The 14,007-nt window shown below is 46.8% G+C and overlaps 1 protein-coding gene across 1 annotated transcript in view; it reads right to left on the reverse strand.

Annotated features, from left to right (window-relative positions):
• The window catches only part of LOC142256780 (protein kinase C and casein kinase substrate in neurons protein 1-like), a 50,508-nt gene that overhangs the window by 28,189 nt on the left and 8,312 nt on the right, over positions 1–14,007 (reverse strand). The window lies entirely within an intron of this gene.

Raw genomic sequence — 14,007 nt, forward strand, 5'->3', positions numbered from 1 at the left:
TGTCACAGCACAGGGATAATGCACACAGTGATGTCACAGCACAGGGATAATGCACACAGTGATGTCACAGTACAGGGATAATACACACTGTGATGTCACAGTGCAGGGATAATACACACAGTGATGTCACAGCACAGGGATAATACACACAGCGATGTCACAGTACAGGGATAACACACACAGCGATGTCACAGTACAGGGATAATACACACAGTGATGTCACAGTGCAGGAATAATACACACAGTGATGTCACAGTACAGGGATAATACACACAGCGATGTCACAGCACAGGGATAATACACACAGCGATGTCACAGCACAGGGATAATACACACAGTGATGTAACAGTACAGAGATAATACACACAGTGATGTCACAGTACAGGGATAATACACACAGTGATGTCACAGTACAGGGATAATACACACAGCGATGTCACAGTACAGGGATAACACACACAGCGATGTCACAGTACAGGGGTAATACACACAGCGATGTCACAGCACAGGGATAATGCACACAGCGATGTCACAGCACAGGGATAATACACACAGTGATGTAACAGTACAGAGATAATACACACAGTGATGTCACAGTGCAGGGATAATACACACAGTGATGTCACAGTACAGGGATAATACACACAGCGATGTCACAGCACAGGGATAATACACACAGCGATGTAACAGTACAGAGATAATACACACAGTGATGTCACAGTGCAGGGATAATACACACAGTGATGTCACAGTACAGGGATAATACACACAGTGATGTCACAGTGCAGGGATAATACACACAGTGATGTCACAGTACAGGGATAATACACACAGTGATGTCACAGTACAGGGATAATACACACAGTGATGTCACAGTACAGGGATAATACACACAGCGATGTCACAGTACAGGGATAACACACACAGCGATGTCACAGTACAGGGGTAATACACACAGCGATGTCACAGCACAGGGATAATGCACACAGTGATGTCACAGCACAGGGATAATGCACACAGTGATGTCACAGTGCAGGGATAATGCACACAGTGATGTCACAGTGCAGGGATAATACACACAGTGATGTCACAGTACAGGGATAATACACACAGTGATGTCACAGTACAGGGATAATACACACAGCGATGTCACAGCACAGGGATAATACACACAGTGATGTCACAGTACAGGGATAATACACACAGTGATGTCACAGCACAGGGATAATACACACAGTGATGTCACAGTACAGGTATAATACACACAGCCATGTCACAGTACAGGGGTAATACACACAGTGATGTCACAGTACAGGGGTAATGCACACAGTGATGTCACAGCACAGGGATAATACACACAGTGATGTCACAGTACAGGGATAATACACACAGTGATGTCACAGTACAGGTATAATACACACAGTGATGTCACAGCACAGGGATAATACACACAGTGATGTCACAGTACAGGTATAATACACACAGCCATGTCACAGTACAGGGATAATACACACAGTGATGTCACAGTACAGGTATAATACACACAGTGATGTCACAGCACAGGGATAATACACACAGTGATGTCACAGTACAGGGGTAATACACACAGCGATGTCACAGTACAGGGATAATACACACAGTGATGTCACAGTACAGGGATAATACACACAGTGATGTCACAGTACAGGTATAATACACACAGTGATGTCACAGCACAGGGATAATACACACAGTGATGTCACAGTACAGGGGTAATACACACACAGTGTATGCTCATCTCTATTTCCCCATACATTGCAAAGTTATATGTATTTTTATATATTTATTAAGTCTGATGTTTCATAGTCCAGGCCTGTCTTGGAGTGAGTTGTGCCAAATTTTTGCCTCTTAAATTTGACGCAGATGAGACTTCCTGAAAGTCACAAAATGAAATCTACGCCTGTTAGGAATAGACACAGGTTTGTGCCAAAAAATGTGCCTTTTACTGACTACATAAATGCTAATGGATGGTCGTAGACGCCCAGAACCAGTGTAGGACACGTGCCTCATATTATGGGAGCGACAAGACAACCCAGGGGCTTTTTGGAAGGGATAAATACATTAACTCACTCAGGCTTGGAGAGATATTTATGGATCCCATTATAAGTAAATCTGGCGTCTTGTTCGGAAGCCGGCGTCTGGTGCTGTAATAATGATTGCCCATGAATGTAAACCGGTGACGGCAGGCGCTGCCATTAGTATCCAAGGGAAGGAAAGGGGAGGACCCAGCACCAATTCCAGTAAGATAAAATCCAAAAACTTTATTAAGTCATATTAAAAGTTATAAAGGTACAAAAAGTTCCATGATAACGCCAAAGTATGGATACTTGACGCGTTTCGGACTCAAGAAATATAAACACAGTCCTTAATCATCATTAGTATACAGAGGCTATACGTGGTCTAAACTCATACAAGGTGTCCAAATACACATAAGGTCTGATGTTCCTACACTTATCTACATTACTAGTAATTTTTTGAGAAAACTCTCAAAAATTTAATTATAAGAAAAAAAATGGTCAACATGACCTCTCCAAAAATACCACCTCTATAAGAAGACCGCCTCGATATCCAAACCAGTTTTTTAAATTTCCTGTAACAAATTTTTTGGTCCAGCCTAAAGTAGGTATATTGACGATCTTTTTTCACCACCTCCACTGTCTTCTACACAGTAAGCTGTCAATCAGTGGTGTCGGTGAGGTTACACAGAGCTCAGCATTCAGAGAACTGCTGTTACATCTCTAGCTGTGTCCTCCAGGACCTGTGGTTCCATCCGTGCTGGGAGATTGAGTCCCCTTTTTCCAATATTTGCTTCCTGTTGCAAGCTATTTAAGCTACTAAAAGCCTGCTGTCCACTGCCAGATATAATTGGACCAGCTCCTGTGAACATCTTAGTATCCCACTTTGTTTCCCTGTTGACATTCTTGATTTTTTACTACTCTCCTGTCTTTTGATTTTGTCCCTGCATTGACCCCTGGGTATTGACCTGGTTACTGGACCATTCTCCTCCCCAGCTCACTTTACAGAACAGCAGCTAACTCCACAGTCGCACAATACAGGTCCCTATTTTGTCTATATCCCTGTATGGGGGTTAAAGAGTGATGGCCAGGGATCTAGAAAACAAAGGAGCTAGTGCCAAGTCTGCTCATGGTAGCCATGAACAATGTCTTTGTTACAGCAAGGAGGTTGTTCCAAACATCTTAGAGAACTAACCACCAATCTTCTGTGTATGAGGCCTGTGCAGATCCTGCCCCTTACCCTCAGACTATTGGAAAAAAAAAGTATTTAGGATTTAGTCTGAGCTGTCAAGAAGGAAATTTCCACAGGACCGAAATTTATTTCTCCTCCACCACAGCAACATTGCTATTAAAAGTTTCCGTCACTCTTTATTGCACCACTTACTTAATGAAGCCATAACCTGTCCCCCAGAGTTATGTAAATCTATTACCCCTACCCTTAACCCAAACTGGTTTGGTCAGGTGAATGAGATTTATTGTTCGACTTCTCACAGTGAAGGGTCCTTGGGGGCTGCAGTTCAGCAAATGGAGTTGGGGATTTTGTCAGGATTAATGGTGCTGTCAATGCTGAAAAAGACTGGCAGATAGATATCCATCATGTAATATCACCAGGGAGGTGTCGACTTTATTATGCATCCAGAGAACAACCCCAAACATACAGCCAATATTATTAAGAGCCATATTCAGTGTAGAAGAACAAGTAGTCCTGGAGGTGATGATCCGGCCCCCACAGAGCCATGGAAATTATCATCTGGTCCTCATAGAACCCTGGAAGTGATCATCCAACCCCCACTGAGCCCTGAAAGTACTAATCCAGCCCCCACAGAGCTCCAGAAGTGATGATAAGGCCTCACAGAGCCCTGTAAGTGATAATGCAGCCCCTACAGAGTCCTGGAAGTGATGATCTGGCCCCCACAGAGCAGTAGAAGTGATGATTCGACCCCTACAGAGCCCTGGAAGTGACTATCCAGCCCTCACAAAGCCCTAGAAGTGATGATCCAGCCCCCACAGAGCCCTGGAAGTGATAATCCAGCCCCAGAGAGCCCTGATAGTGATGATCTGGTCCTCATAAAACCCTGGAAATGATAATCCAGCCCCCAATGAGCCCTGAAAGTACTAATCCGGCCCCCACAGAGCTCTAGAAGTGATGATACAACCTCACAGAACCCTGCAAGTGATGATCCGGCCCCCACAGAGCCCTGGAAGTGATGATACAGCCTTACAGAACCCTGCAAGTGATGATCCGGCCCCCACAGAGCCCTGGAAGTGATGATACAGCCTCACAGAACCCTGCAAGTGATGATCCGGCCCCCACAGAGCCCTGGAAGTGATGATACAGCCTCACAGAACCCTGAAAGTGATGATCCGGCCCCCACAGAGCCCTGGAAGCGATGATCCGGCCCCCACAGAGCCCTGGAAGCGATGATCCGGCCCCCACAGAGCCCTAGAAGTGATGATACGGTCCCCACAGAGCCCTAGAAGTGATGATCCGGCCCCCACAGAGCCCTGAAAGTGATGATCCTGCCCCCACAGAGCCCTGAAAGTGATGATCCGGCCCCCACAGAGCCCTGGAAGTGATGATCCGGCCCCCACAGAGCCCTGAAAGTGATGATCCGGCCCTCACAAAGCCCTAGAAGTGATGATCCGGTCCCCACAGAGCCCTGGAAGGGATGATCCGGCCCCCACAGAGCCCTGAAAGTGATGATCCGGCCCCCACAGAGCCCTGAAAGTGATGATCCGGCCCCCACAGAGCCCTGAAAGTGATGATCCGGCCCCCACAGAGCCCTGAAAGTGATGATCCGGCCCTCACAGAGCCCTGAAAGTGATGATCCGGCCCTCACAAAGACCTAGAAGTGATGATCCGGCCCCCACAGAGACCTGGAAATGATAATCCAGCTCCCACTGAGCCCTGAAAGTGATGATCCGGCCCCCACAGAGCTCTAGAAGTGATGATACGGCCTCACAGAGCCCTGATCTCACATCATTGAAGAACTGGAGCCAGGTCTCCAAGATGTTTGGAACAATCTCCCTGCCAAGTTCCTTCACAAACTCTGTGCAAGTGTATACAGAAGAATTGATGCGGTCACACCAAATACTGATTTGATTTAGATTTCCCTTGTTCATTCCCATTCGAATTTTGTAAATTTATAAAAAAAATAAACTGTTAACACTTATTATTGTAAAGCATTCTTTCCTCGCATTTTTTCCACTGCTCCCTAAAACATTTGCACTGTACTGTATATAATCAGTGTATATATTGTTGACGTATGCTAATGTTTATACATATATTTCGTTCATGTTGCTCTCTTTATGAAGTGTTTGTCCATACAAAATAATGAAAGTAAATATTTAATTAAGAGCTCATGCACTAAGAAGCCGCAGGGAATCATCTGTCCTTATACAATTATTAGGGTATGTACACACATTGAGTATTTGGTTGCAGAAATTTCTGCATCCCTTGGCAGAAAAAAGGTAGCGGCAGAATTTGTGTTTTTGCAGCTTTTTTATGTGGTTTTGCTACAATTTTCACATTTAAGTCCATGGGTGAAAAAACGCTACAAAAACACTGAAAAAGACTGACATGCTGTAGAATATCTTCTGCACCAAATCCGCAAGGAAATAATCAGCATGTACATGACAATTCAGAATACTCATTGACTTTGCTGGCATCATGATTTGTTCGCAGTTTTCTGACAAATCTGCACTCAAAACGCATCCCAACTGCGATAAACACACACAGTGTGCACACAGCCTAAGACTTCTTGTGAAGTCTCACCCCCTGGGTTGTACTCTTATATAAAGGTTTTTAATCATAAATACGTTTCTGCAGCCTAATGGCTTCTACTTGGTTCAAATACTAAAATGAGGTGTCCTTGCCCTTTACTCCTCCACCGACTTCTCTACCCCTCTCCTCTAACGACTCTTGTCCGCCTCTCATGGAGTGACTTCTCTTTGCCTCTACTTCAATGACTCCTCCCCGCCTCTCCCCCAGCGGCCCCTCTCCGCCTCTCCTCCAGCGGTTCCTCTCCGCCTCTCCTCCAGCGGCCTCTCTCCGCCTCTCCTCCAGCGGTTCCTCTCCGCCGCTCCTCCAGTGGCCTCTCTCCGCCTCTCCTCCAGCGGTTCCTCCAGCAGTTCCACTCCACCTATCCTCCAGCGGCCCCTCTCCGCCTCTCTTCCAACGGATCCTTTCCTCCTCTCCTCCAGCAGCCCCTCTCCGCCTCTCCTCCAGCTGCCCCTTTCCGCCTCTCCTCTAGTGGGTCCTCTCCGCCAGCGGTTCCTCTCCTCCAGCAGATCCTCTCCGCAAGCGGCGCCTCTCCTCCAGCGGATCCTCTCCGCCTCTCCTCCAGCGGATCCTCTCCTCCAGCGGCCCCTCTCCGTCTCTCCTGCAGCGGATCCTCTCCGCCTCTCATCCAGCGGCCCCTCTCCGCCTCTCTACCAGCGGATCCTCTCCTCCAGCGGCCCCTCTCCACCTCTCCTCCAGCGGATCCTCTCCGCCTCTCCTCCAGCGGAACCGCTACGCCTCTCCTCCAGCGGAACCGCTACGCCTCTCCTCCAGCGGATCCTCTATGCCTCTCCTCCAGCGGATCCCCTACGCCTCTCCTCCAGCAGATCCTCTACACCTCTCCTCCAGCAGATCCTCTACGCCTCTCCTCCAGTGACTCCTCTACACCTCTCCTCCAGCAGATCCTCTACGCCTCTCCTCCAGCGGATCTTCTACGCCTCTCCTCCAGCGGATCCTCTACGCCTCTCCTCCAGTGACTCCTCTTCGCCTCTCCTTCAATGACTCCTCTCCTTTGACGACTCCTCTCCGCCTCTTCTCTGGCGACTCCTCTCCGCCTGTACTATGACTGTTCTCCGCCTCTACTCCAGTGACTCCTCTCAGTCTTTCCTCTGCCTCCCCTCCAGCAATTTATCACAAACTCTCCTGCCGAAACTTCTCTCCAGCACTGTTGACATGATTATAGCACCAATAACCGCTGCAGTCAATCAGTGAGCTCAGCGGCTTTGCTAATGTAGAGGCACTCTTTGTAAAGGCTCTCAACTCTGGCCAAGAGATGAAGAACCCAAGCAGATGACTTCCACTAACTTTTCTAATCTGGGTTATTAAAATGTTTATTTGTAAATCATACAACCACTTTAAAGAGCAATTCAACGATACAGGATTTTTGGAAAATACTACCTTTCTCCTTGGCGGTGTTTGTCTATTAACATGCAGGGATGTGAAGATTTCCAGATTCTCTAATATTGTTCCCCAGTAATAAAATGGAGGGCATTATTGTTTATGTAATTGTGTGGTCTATTTCTTTAACGCGGATTCAGATTCAACCATGGCGTCCCACTTTGAAACAAAATGTATTACAGCCGTCATATCTGACATTCTGCAGACGGCTCCTTGTGATGTTAATCAAAGCTGCATATTCATTTAGAAACCTTTTTCAGAGATCAGAAGAGTTTAACCCTCTACTGACACAAACGACCCCACCGTCCATTTTTTTAAAGGCTTGTCACCCAGCTTTCCTATAGACCTGAAAGGCACATCCACCTCTCTATTCTGGATGTTTGCCTGCAGGGTAGGGATTGTGAGGAAGTAGATGATCCGCAGATCAGAAAATGCACAGGAGAATTCTGTGTGAGCGAACATCGCCATCTGCTGGATAAAGATTGAAGAATAGGAACTCATAAATTAGGGCAGGAACCAAGATAAGGAGTGATTCCCAGGGGAAGAAAGTCAATTATCTAAACAGCAGTAATTGACGTCTCCGCTCATCACAGTCGCTGGGTCTCGCAGGGTGCAGCATTAGTGGGAGTGACGGCTGCTCAAAGCCTATGGAGTGTCAGAACAATGCTCCATAGCCTTTGATCATCATAATCAAGGAACTTTGCAGGAAGCGCTGGCCTATGTCGGAGCTGGGAACTTTGCTTTCTAATAAATTGGGGAACAAGGACAGGGTCTTGTTTTTATTTCTGTCTTTTTAGGTATTTCAGGTTTCCATTTGTGGACTATGGAAAATTCTCAGGACTACGTTGGATTCCCTGGACCTACATGAGGTTTTTTTTTTTATAATAAATTGCTAAACCAAGAAAAATAAAGTAATTATGTTTGTGGGTTTTTTTCTTTTCACTTACTGGGTTAGTACAGGAGCTGTCTGATAGACCCCTCTGCAATACTAACCCTTAAGGGTGCTTTACACGCTGCGACATCGCTAACTATATATCGTCGGGGTCACGTCGTTAGTGACGCACATCCGGCGCAGTTACCGACATCGCAGCGTGTGACACCAAGGAGCGACCATCAATGAGCACAAAAACGTGAAAAATCGTTGCTCGTTGACACGTCGCTCCTTTCCTTAATATTGTTGCTGCTGCAGGTACGATGTTGTTCGTCGTTCCTGCGGCAGCACACATCGCTACGTGTGACACCACAGGAACGACGAACATCTCCTTACCTGCCTCCACCGGCAATGAGGAAGGAAGGAGGTGGGCGGGATGTTACGGCCGCTCATCTCCACCCCTCCGCTTCTATGGGACGGCTGCCATGTGATGTCACTGTGACGCCGCACGAACCGCCCCCTTAGAAAGGAGGCAGATCGCCGGCAAAAGCGACGTCGCAGGGCAGGTAAGCACGTGTGACGGGTGTTATGTTGTGCGCCACAGGCAGCGATTTGTCAGTGACACACAACCGACTGGGGCAGGTACGCTCGCTAGCGATATAGGTACCGATATCGCAGCGTGTAAAGTACCCTTTAGGCTTGATGCCAGCTGACACTACACAGCTGACATTAACCCCAAAAATATTGAGAAGAGCCAAGGCAAAGAGCCAGAATTGGCATATCTACTGTTCTGTGCCACTTCAGTGGGCTGCTATTTTTAGGCTGGAAAGGAGCAATGCCTTATGGTGTGTAGCACTGGCATCTCTGCAGAGACGCCAACTTTCTCACTATCCTGATCGGGTCGTGTCCTCCCCCGCAGTTCCACGGTCAACAACGTGTGCTGCTGCCTCCTTCCGCTCCCGGGCTCTGTACATGTCACACAGGGTTCCCAGGAGTGCACCTATGATGCACAAATGCCCTCTGCTCTTAAAGCACCTGCGTGCCATTTCCCAAAAATGCCTCTCAGCCTACGGCTGATAGGCACTGTGTATTTAAGGAACCTTCCCATTAGGGGAGGTGCCTGAGCAACGTCCCTAGTTAGTCACTCAGTCACCAGTCTGCTAGCTAGTTATAAGGTCCTGAGATCCAGTGTCCGCCACCCTGTACCAACCCTCCTTTACCTATCTGCCCCTGCCGTGCCCACCATACCTGTCCATACCCACCTGCCTGTCTGCCCTGGTCATCTCTCCTGTACCAGCTTGCAGTTGTATCCGAACCTTGATCCGTCTCCTGCCTGGGAGTCAGCTGTCACAGTCCCAGTCACTTCCCAGGGAGTGGTACCTGGTGTCTGCCTCATGGTGGGCGCTTAGTTAGGCCCCTCTCACTAAGGGGTAAGCCACGTTTCCTCCTGTGGTCCAGTGGGTCCACTAATCCCGCTCGCTGCCCCTACACCGGCTGTGAGTGTAACAGTGTGTTACTTGTATGGTTCGCAACCAAAGCGCGTTGTACCACTTTGTTTGAGTTGTAACTACCAAGTGCGAGGCGCCTCCATTGTGCCACTTCTGTTATCTGCTAACTCCAGGGGAAGATCAGCCCTTAGAAATGGCTCTTTATGCAGTTCCCTCATATTTCTTTATAGCATGGGATGAGTGGAGTTAAAGGGAGCGGGGCAGGCTGGCAGACGATCATGGAAACTTCTGAAAAGTACAGATAGAATTGGTTTTAGCTGTTCTGTTTGAGAGATTATTTCTCGCTCTGACACTTCTCCAGTTTGTGTGATGTCCCCTGGGTGGGATCCTTTAGTAACTATGGAAGGTGGCCAAATACTACCGCAATCCTCCACTGTTCTGTAATAATGCCACCACCATCCAGCCGACATAACGACCACAGATATCTGTGCTACACAAATTAATCCAAGGAGAAAGGGGAATTCTGTGCAAAAAAAGACCTAAAAATTCCTCCATTGTATCAGCAGTGGCCAAACTCAGCAATAAAAGTTATTATAAAATGTCTGGCGTCATGACTCCATTATGGGTTGTCATTCAGCTTTCCAAGGCTCCTGAATGGCAAAGGACTGAGTGCGAGGTCACCAGAATTACGAAAGCAGAATTGGATTTCACCTTTAAAAAATGAGTAAAATGAGTATGTAAAAAGAGTAACTAAACTAAAATACCGTATGTGTGTATATTACAGTATATATGAAGAAAAAAAAATATCTATCCATCATTGTGTGTGTATATATATATATATATATATATATATATACACACACACACATATACACACACATACATACACACACGTGTATATATATATATATATATATATATATATATATATATATATACACACGTGTATATATATATTATTATTATTTATTATTATTGCACCATTTATTCCATGGCGCTTTACACGTGAGAGAGGGTATATGTACAACAATCATTAACAGTACAAGACAGACTGGTATAGGAGGAGAGAGGACCCTGCCCGCGAGGGCTCACAGTATATATTATATATATATATATATATATATATATATACATATATACACACACATTATATATATATATATATATATATACACACATACACACACATACGCATATATATACATACATACACGCATATATATATATATATATATATATATTTATTTATTTTATTTTTTGACCAGTCTGGAAAGCTCTGAAAATTAGCAAATCACTTTATTAGATTTGTCTTTATTTATGTGGAAAAACGTGTAGGTAGCGTCTGCTTTTTCCTTATTTTTTTTGCTTGGATTCAGCTGCATTAACATAAGAACACAATCCTTTGGAGTACAGCTGATGGCAGTGATGGGAGAGGCTTCTGCAGGAGATTGTTCTGATAAGATAAGAGCTTGCTCACATCTGCATATAAATAATTAGTCCAATTTTTATCCAGAAAGGAGGAGGAGACAGGAGCTGATCCATCACTGCAATCATCTGTACTCCACTTCAGTATGTTCAGATATCAATGCAGATGAAGGCAGGGGAAAAGACTGGAGAGAAGCAGGGGTTTGGAAAACACTTTTGTGCTGTTTGGATTAGCAGAACACTCAGTGGAGGAGACAGGTGCTGATCCATCACTGCCATCATCTGTACTCCATATGAGTACATTCTGATATCAATGGAGCTTACGTAAAAAAGATAGACTGGGAAAAAGCTGCGGACCAGAAGCACACATTTACCCGTTGTGGACGTTGTCACTTCCTTGGCCCCCCCACTTGAATTCTATTCATGTACTCATGGTTGTGGTGAAAGCTGAGAGGGGCAGTAAATGCTGCATAGTAGGGTGCTATGTATAGAGCACAATCCGAGTGGACTAGTCATATTTATAAGTACTCGGCGCAGAATGTGCTGCTGGGCGAGTAACATCTTGTGCACACATCATACTTTAATTGTGTGTCTTTAAAACAATTGCATCATCTTTATTTTACGGCACATTGAACTATGTTGTGATCTGTGGTCATAAATCAGCTGAGAAAAAAACTGAGAAGAGTTATAGACTTTGCTGGGGAAGCAAAGTCAAGCAGTTTTGAGCCCAAAAATGCACCCAAAAAAACCGCACAAAAACGCACTGTGTGCACATAGCCTTAGAAAGTCCTGTCAGAATGAGCTCACTGATAGATTCTCAGTTTACTCATTCTGCAGCCACTACAGGACAGTGCAACATAGAGGCTATAGAATCCAAATGATGCAACATTTTTACTGAAAACCAATTGAAAAATTTATTTTTCGCCCAAATACATGCAAATAAGTAAAAAAGAGATGTCTGCAGTGGTGGACAACCCCTCTAATATCTGGCAAAAAGGTGCTGAGACATAGCAAGATACGGGGGAGGCCCTTGGAAATGTACATTATACAGCAGCACAATACCCTTAGTTTATGGAAAGCCGGAAAGTGATAGAAAGTAATATGAGCCATATTGGAAGACCTTGGCCGCCAAATAACAGCCTACTGGAGGCCCCAGGAGAGTTAAAGTTCGGACAAACTACTCTTTGGACCGCCGTGAGTTTCCTATAGACTGAAAAAGTCAATAGATATTTTTTGGGGAAAAAAGTAATGATAATAACAGGATAATCCACCCTAAATAATTCCCTGCAAAATCAGCCATTTGGGGAAAATTAGGAGATTGCCATATAAATTAGAAAGAGTGGGTCACAATAACATCACCAGATCATCAGATCCCACCACAAAGAAGCCCCGGAGGCCTCCGACTTCATCCGAGTGGATAAGTCACCCAGGTGGCACCGAATGGAGACGTTCCAACCTGAAGTATCCATCAAAAGGACTGAGCTGAACCGATTACTGACGACGGGGGAAGCTCCAGATTTCTTAAGCCAATGTGACGCCCCTGGACTATTCAGGTCATCACAGGGTACTGCACGCTCTCTCTTCAGTGCAGTATTCAACCCCCCATGGTTCTGGGTCTCCATCCTGCAGTGCTGCCTCCACCAGCATTCACAAATCCTAGATAAACCTGCACCACACCCTGTCAGGCACACCAGTGGGCTGCTTAAGCAGGAATAGGGCCGCCTACCTAGGGGTCAGACAGGGAGGTGGGAGGTGTAAGTTCAGTCGAGTGGCAGCCCTCGAGCTGTGAGGAGCTCGGAGAAAGCTGGGAGTTGTAGCAACCAGGGGAGAGGAAAACTAGGTCGCAGACTGTGGTCTGGACATAGGAGTAGTCGGACCCCCTATTGTAGGGGATTGAGGCTAGGTACCTGGAACCCGTCGAGGAGGACGACCAGCAGCCTGGTCCTATCACCAGTCCGGGCCTGAAGGCATGGCGGGGTACACGGACCCTATGTCAGGGAGAAGCTTCAGGCAACCCGGCAATTAACCTGCGGAGGACAGGGCCTTTATGGACTGTTCCCGCCCAGCTCAGAGATAGGGGGCACTAGTGCAACGAGGGGGATAGGGCTTTCCTAGCAAGCGGCCCACTGAAATCCCAAGCGTGAGCCCCTGAGAGCAGGCTCCTTCACTTAGCCATAGTGGGGACCGGAGCCCGGAAAGCTCCAAGCTACGGGGCCACAATGGACACTTTCAGACTTTTGTGCCAGGAGGCAGGTTACGCACCACCAGGCAGTGCTGCAGGGGACGGGACCCGGACGAGCTCCCCTCAGGAGACAGCGGCACCCAGAAACTTGGTTTACCCTGTTGTCAGCGTCTGCTTCATTGCTGAGTGAGTACCCGAATGACCCCTTCACTGCGTCCCCGCACCTCCAAACAGAGTCCCGGGGCCTTCCCCTACCCGTGGAGGGTAACGTCATCCTGCTTCTCCATTTCATCACCCCGGGTACTCCCAACGACAGCGGCGGTACTCCCAATTACCGCACACCAAGGGTGGCATCATGAACTATACCAATTCCCCCTGTAAATACCTCCCTTTCACTTTAGGGTGTGGCCCCTAAGTCCCTGGGTCTGGAGACCCTCGAATAGTTACCTCCCCCGAATCCGAGCGGTTCGATCCGCTGCCGGGGGTGGCACACCAACGCACAAAGATAGAAGCAGGGTGCCCCTCTTTTGGCTAAAACCTTGAAAGACACTTTTCGGATATCTCCATGATCTTTTCCGCTCCTCTGTTCCAGTAGCTTTTTCAGATTTTCCTCTCGATGACGGTGGCTCTTCTTTGTCACCGTTTGAGTTTTAACTTTCCCCAGTTTATTTTTTTCCATTAACCCTTCTTCTCCAGCACTTAATGCATCATCCCAATGGACTCTCCTCCCCAACATTCGCAGCTGTGCGGAAATACCAAAAAAAAGGTCACTGATTTTCTGCTTTTTACGACTAGAATAGGCCTTTGGCTCTGTCTGTCCCGAGTTCAGAGAGGTAGATGAAGAATAG

The sequence above is a fragment of the Anomaloglossus baeobatrachus genome, chromosome 11 (assembly GCF_048569485.1).
Source record: "Anomaloglossus baeobatrachus isolate aAnoBae1 chromosome 11, aAnoBae1.hap1, whole genome shotgun sequence".
NCBI classification, from domain to species: domain Eukaryota; kingdom Metazoa; phylum Chordata; class Amphibia; order Anura; family Aromobatidae; genus Anomaloglossus; species Anomaloglossus baeobatrachus.